This window comes from Pseudorca crassidens, chromosome 11 (assembly GCF_039906515.1).
Source record: "Pseudorca crassidens isolate mPseCra1 chromosome 11, mPseCra1.hap1, whole genome shotgun sequence".
Classification (NCBI taxonomy): Eukaryota; Metazoa; Chordata; class Mammalia; order Artiodactyla; family Delphinidae; genus Pseudorca; species Pseudorca crassidens.
Window position 1 is genome coordinate 95,469,206 of NC_090306.1, and position 6,103 is coordinate 95,475,308.

Below are 6,103 nucleotides of genomic sequence, written 5' to 3' on the forward strand. Positions count from 1 at the left end.
TACGGGAGCCCTTGGGGCAAGGCCCCTTCTTTTCCCTCCCACCCCATCTCACAGGCCACCTCAAGCCTCTGACACCTTCATCCAGTCACACACAGTAACACCCAGACCTCACACAAACATGTCCCTTTAGGTGTACCCCAGCCATGGGATAAGACACCCCAACTTGCTGAGACTTCCCTTTTCACCCAGCCTTCCAGGAAGCCCCTTACTCAGTTTAGCATTCAGAGGCGACTATTTTGGGAGGTTTTGCAAACAATTTGATGGCTACTTATTGAACCTTCTAGAACCTTCCTCTTCTTCTCAAGTCATGGTTTATAATCCCTTTTTCCTCCTTTTTGGGCAGGAGGGATCAGTTCAGGGCTTTTTTTTTTTTTTAATGATGAAAAGTGACAGACTCCTCTTTGGAAAGGTGCATGTCTATCTATGTGCAGTGTCACAGGCCCAGGGATCCCGTGAAGTTCCATCCAGTGTCAGAAGAAGCAGCTCTGCTGTCTCCTGATTTTAAACTCTGCCTCTGGGGGTTTTCCTGTGAGCTGCTGTCTCTCTCAGAAAAAGGAATGGGGAGAGCAGGAGGGAGAGTAGAAAGAACAGCTCTGCAGATGTTTCTGTCTGCAGAGAAGTGAGAAAACAGCATTGAAGACCTTGGGGAGAGAATCAGGCTGACTCCCTTCCAAGCGGGAAGCAGGACCCGATTCGAGGCTGCTTGGAAGCTGAGTGACCTGCTTCCCTGTGTTTCAACGTCCACACCTGTAGAATGAGGGGTAACAGTTCCTGCAGGCGTGTGAGGAGAACCAAACGGCAGGAGAGCGTAAAGCACCTCACCTGGTGACCACGCGTAGTAGGCTCGCAATAAGTCCACTTCTCCTCTCCCCTAGAGCAAGGCTTTCTGGCTGCAGGAGAGGGTAATGAACAGAAGCACCACAGAGATGAGAATAATAGCCGAGATTTATTAAGCCTAGAATAGTTCTGGAAGCTCCTCGAGAAGTGGGGAATGCTGGTTCTCCCAGGGAGGAAAGCCAGGGAGGGAGGGGGCAGGAAGGCTGTTTTGCGCCGTAGACAATTTTATACCACGTGCATGTATTTCCCACCCCCAAATTCATGAATTCAGTTAAAACTTTAAAAAATGCATATCAAGAAAAAATCCAAGAAAGACAAATATCATGTGATATCGCTTATATGTGGAATCTAAAATATGGTACAGATGAACCTATCTACAAAACAGAAACAGACCCACAGACATAGAGAACAGACTTGTGGTCGCCAAGCAGGAGGGGGGAGGGGGGGGGAGGGGAGGGGGAGGGGAGGGGGAGGGGTTGGACTGGGAGGCTGGGGTCAGTAGTTGCAAAAGCTATTACATAGAGAACGGATAAACAACAAAGTCCTACCGTAGAGCACAGGGAACTCTATCCAATATCCCAGGATAAACCGCCATGGAAAAGAATATAGAAAAGAATGTATATATGTGTATAACTGAGTCACTTTGCTGCGCAGCAGAAACGAACACAGCATTGTAAATCAACTAGACTTCCCTTGATCCTAGCCAAAAGGCCGAGAAGCGATCAATCAACTATACTTCAATAAAAAATAAAAAGAGGGCTTCCCTGGTGGCGCAGCGGTTGAGAGTCCGCCTGCCGATGCAGGGGACACGGGTTCGTGCCCCGGTCCGGGATGATCCCGCATGCCGCGGAGCGGCTGAGCCCGTGAGCCCTGGCTGCTGAGCCTGCGCGTCCGGAGCCTGTGCTCCGCAACGGGAGAGGCCACAACAGTGGGAGGCCCGCGTACCGCAAAAAAAAAAAAATTTTTTAATTTTAAAAATTAAAAAAGTAAATAAATAAAAAGAAAACTCCACCCCCAGGTGAAGGCAGAAATGCGCCCAGCTTGTAACAGTTTTGTCCATGGGAATGGCCTTGGTCTGCCCTGCATGTACTGCCCAAGGCGCCTCGTCCTCCATCCCTCTGTCCCTCTGTCCTTCTCTCCTTCATCCTGTAAACATTTACTGAGCACCCAGGATGCCCAGTGGCCAAGCCAGGCACAGAGGAGCTTGAGGTGACTGACGCCAGCCCTGCTTCTATGAGCAGCACACAGGAAGGCTGGGGTAGGAACAGGGGAGGCGGCTCTAAGCAGCCCCGTGCCCTGGGTGTCGGGGTGCAGCAAGTGCAGCTATGAATGGGGCAGCCCCCAGACTCAGAATCTTCTAACTCAGGCCCCGGGGGCTCTGCTTTTGCCCAAGGACCCAGGCTGGGATGCCTCAGGCGGAGAGGCAGGTGGTGGGCTACGGAGAGCCGGGAAAAGTTCAACATTGCACACGCTTTGCATCCCCCGCCGAAACCTCACAGCTGTGGAGCATGGGGTTGTGGGTTGCAGCATGCAGACAGTGTGGGAATGTATCCCCTGACCTCGCTGTGCTCCTCCAGCCTGGGCATCAGCTAGACTCTATATGCCAGCCTCCCTGCAGTTAGATGCGGCCGTGTGACAAGAGTCTGGCCAGTGAGATGTGGGTGCAAGTGATTTAGCTTACTTTCAGGCCTAAGAAACCTCATTTTGGTCCTCTTCGGTGTTCCTCCCTCCATCCCTCCATCCCTCCCCCCTCCTCCCCTCCCCCTATCCTGCAAGAACCCACTGGAGAGAGCGAAGTCCTGCGGGAGGGGGCAGGGGGAGCCACCTGAAGGACAGACCTTCACCCCTACACCCCAGGCAATCCGCATCGGACAGTCACATGAGCAAGAAATACACTTTTACTGTGTTGGACCTCTGCTATCTGGAGGCTCTTGTTTCAGCAGGTAGCGGGCTCTACCCTGACTAATAGGAAAAGTGCCCACAGGTCCCTGAGCTGGACGTTAAAGCCAGGTGAGGGGGTTGGGAAGGGCAGGCCAGGGAGAGGCCCCAGGGCTTGGGTGGGGAACAAGCTGAAAGAGACAACCAAATGCATTATTCAGTCCCCACCCCAGTCCCAGCCTCCACTGTCCCCCCAGCCAGGTCCACGGTGACCCCCTTACTGGCCTCCCGGTTCCCCCTGCTGACCCCTCCAGTCTGTTCCCCGCTCAGCAGCGAGACCAATCTTTCCCAAGCTCAAATCAGCTCATTTCACCGCACCGCTCCCTTTACAACCTTCCAGTGGCTTCCAGTGCGTTTAGAATTAAATCCAGACTCTTAATCTTGGCCTTGAAATCCCAAACGAGCTGGCCCTGCGCTCATCTCTGAACTTCCCTCCAGCTCTGGCATGACTGCCGCTCAGCAAGCATGCCAAGCTCCCCAGATCTACCCGCTGTGTACACCCTGATACCCACCTAGCTCCGCCCCCGCTCTCTACAGAGCTAGCGTCTTCCTCCCCATTTTACAGGCAAGGATACTGAGGCTCCTGGGTCACCCAACCAGAATGCGGCAGAGCCAGGATTAGAACCAGCCAGGATTAGAATGGAGGACATCAGATCCTTTCTGAAGTGACCTGAAGAGGAATCCAGAAACTTCTCCGATGGCAGGGGACCGACAGAGCCCACTCAGGCCTGCCCAGACCTTTGTCTCCAGAGTTCCGGGGGCTGGACCCAGCCTCCTCCAGCAGGCCCCCTCCCCTCCCAGCACCCAAACCACCAAGCACATGAACCCCTCGTGCCTGTAACTGCCTGTCCAGCACCCTCCACACTGTGTCCTCTGTGTCCCATCGTGAACCAACTTCCTGCACCCTCAGCTTCTGTGGAGTAGCCCCGACCCCTGCCCAGAGACCCCACTTTCACAGGAGCCACGGGGCAAGTGCATGCGGGCTCTTTTGGCTCCTGTGTCCCCTCCTGACCATGACATTTCCTCCTGCCCATCGTGGGGCTGCCATTTTTTGGGGGATCAAGCCAGGCTGCAAGACCCCACGCCCTCCTCAGCCCTGACATCTACCAAAAGCCCCCTCCCCCTCCTCTGCACTCCAACTCCTGGGAGACTTCAGGACTCCTGCAAAATCTTCTCCCCAGGGACCCTCTGTCCGACTCCGTATCTCAGCCCAGACCCAGGCCCGCCCTGGGACCCTGTCATCACTCTGACTTGTGCCAACCCAGACCCCCGAACTACCACCTCATGTCCCTTGCTGCCGTCACCCCTCCCACTCTCCAACAGCGTCCCAGTTAGAATTGAGTCCAGCTGCGAACTGAAGAGGATAACAGTGCCCTAAAGTAAGAGAGGAGTTTCTCTCTCACATAAAAGCCGTCCAGAGGCAGGCCATCCACAGCTGCTGGAAGGACTCTATGCTGTCATCAGGATCCTGAGCTGACTCTGGCTACTGGGGCATCCTCAATACCTTTCTCCTACCTCGTGGACCAAGGGAGCGGTTCAAGCTCCATCCATCACATGTGCATTCCTGCAGCTGGAAGATGGAAGAAGGAGCAAAGAAGGGCATCCTCTACCTGTTAGGACCCTTCCCCGGAGTTGCCCTGGACACTTCTAACTTACATCCCATTGGCTATAACTGAGTCACATGACAAACCCAGCTGCAAAGGAGGCTTTGAAATGTGCCTGGAGGGTACACAGGCTGGGGAGAACAGGTTTGGAGGGACCACTAGCTCTCTCTTCTGTGACTGTCCTCTGCCATCGTGAAGACCTCCAGTATCTCCAGGTCACCCACCCCGGCGCCGGCCCCCCTCCCTGCCTCGTTCAGCCCTGACAGCACAGTTGTGCATCTGGTGGACCCTCCCACTTCCACTCTCAAGTCCCTGAGCCCCAGCCCTCGCGGGACCAAAAGTCAGCAGGTGGCTGAGTCCTCAGCTGGAGAAATTCCTACACCACAGAGCCAGGCTTCACTGGTAACCGGATACGGGTCCTAGTCCCTGGTCAGGAGGCAATGCCGTGGATGATTTTGCATCCAGCCCTCAGCCTGGTCCCTCCCACCCCACACACTGTGGGGTGCCCCTCACATCAGATGGGAAGCACAAGGAGGTCAGAACTGCAGTGATCAGAGCAGGACAGGAGGAGGAAGAGCAGTTTGCTGGCTGACTGCGCCCAGGGCTCTCCTCCCAGCCAACCCCCCGCAGACCATCTCTTTTCCCTGGGACACGCCACCCACCAGTCCCCGGAGCCAGAATGTGACCCTCCTCCACGGCTCCTTCCGCTCTCTCACCCCCCACTGCCAAGCTATCACCCTTGCTGTCTCTGCTTTGCCAGCGTCACCTGCTTGCCGGCCTCCCAGACTCCAGACCTGAATACCCGTGTTCATCCGTGTTCCTCCATGAGTGGCCTGGTTCACCGGCCACTCCAACACCAGTGCCTCAAGTAACTCATGTCTCATGCAAACCACGACGTTCACATAGAAAGCCATTCCCCGTTCTGGTTCCTCACCAACACGGCTCCAGGGAACCAGCTGTCCTGCTTTGCCGCAGCGGTTGCCAGGACACGGGACTCTCAGTGCTAAAACTGGGACAAAGTGGGTCACCCCATTCCCACCCCACTCTTCTGGACTATCTCAACTCCCCGATTCAAAACCAGCCCTTCCCGGATCCCCCACCCCAGCCAGGTCGGATTCGATGCACACGACAGTTACCTCAACTCATGTCACGACCTTCTGTTCACGTGTCTACACTGGAAGTTCCCTGAGAACAGGGACCATGTCTGATGCATCCAGATTGCCCCAGAGCCTAGAAAATGACCTGACATACAGAGGTGTCAAGATGCAAAGGAGGAAGTATAAAAGGAAAAGAACCAAGATTTCTAAATCTCTAGGGGCCTAAAGGATCCAGAAACAGCAAGTTAGAAACAACCCGGGGAATGATATTTGACGTTTCAAAAGGTTTCCTGGAAAAAACAGTCACAAGGGTGCTTTGCTTTGCTGGCATTCCTCTCTGGGGGGCAGCCTGACAACATCTCCCGCCGTCTCCAGCACATGACCCAGCAGTGCTGCGTCTCAGACTCATCCTACAGAGAGATGGTGCCGCGTGGGAAAATTGGGCGAAGGAATTCACGCGCTAACGAGCCTGGGGGTGGCCCAAGCCTGCAGCCCCAGAGGACTGTTGGTGAGGCAATTAGAGACATCCACCTGGCGGAATACAGGGTCCCCGTGACAAAAAGGAAGGGACAGCTCTCCGTTCCTGACGTGGAACCATCCCCAGGATGTGCAGCCGGGTGAGAAGAA